Source organism: Sinocyclocheilus anshuiensis, unplaced genomic scaffold (genome assembly GCF_001515605.1).
Source record: "Sinocyclocheilus anshuiensis isolate Anshui unplaced genomic scaffold, SAMN03320099.WGS_v1.1 scaffold930, whole genome shotgun sequence".
Lineage (NCBI taxonomy): Eukaryota > Metazoa > Chordata > Actinopteri > Cypriniformes > Cyprinidae > Sinocyclocheilus > Sinocyclocheilus anshuiensis.
The window spans coordinates 1,054,203-1,054,859 of NW_015539900.1; the positions used below are offsets into that span (position 1 = coordinate 1,054,203).

The 657-nt window shown below is 40.9% G+C and overlaps 1 protein-coding gene across 2 annotated transcripts in view; it reads left to right on the top strand.

The window, feature by feature from the left end:
* Window positions 1–657, top strand: part of LOC107686042 (V-type proton ATPase subunit H) — a 71,207-nt gene that overhangs the window by 60,662 nt on the left and 9,888 nt on the right. The gene's annotated exons all lie outside the window — the stretch shown is intronic.

The following is a 657-nucleotide window of genomic DNA, read 5'->3' on the forward strand; positions in this document are numbered from 1 at the left end:
TGGCCAAAACTCGCGTTTGAATCATCATTGGCAAATTATTTAAATATAAAAAAACGTACTTACAGGCTTTGAGTCAGAACAGCCGGTATTGTAGTCTACTCTCCCAAGATCAGGAAACAGTCCTCCATAAAATGTGCTGCACACATCTGAATATTTGGGTTGAGCTGTTCTGGAACAGTGTTGTAAATACAACTTAACCATTGATTTCTAGTTTTGTCCTCTTTTGGAAGGCCAAACAAAGTAATTTCGCTTTCATAACGAAACACACAGCATGGCGGTGGCGGCAGCAACAATAGTACAGTGAGAATCAAAGTTATGCCTTCTTTCTTTGCGTGAACATTTGGGCGGTGTTATGCAAATCTTCTCACACAGTGACGTAGACATGTGGGGGCGTGTTTAATAAACAAGGCGGTTTAGGAGGGGGTGGAAAAGTCTTAAAGGGGACATATGATGCAATTTCAATTTTTCTTTTCTCTTTGGAGTGTTACAAGCTCTTGGTGCATAAAGAAGATCTGTAAAGTTGCAAAGACTAAAGTCTCAAATCCAAAGAGATATTCTTTATAAAAGGTAAGAGTCAACCACGCCTACCTAAAACGGCTCGTTCTAACACGCCCCCACATGTCTACGTCACGCTGTGGGAAGATTTGCATAACAGCG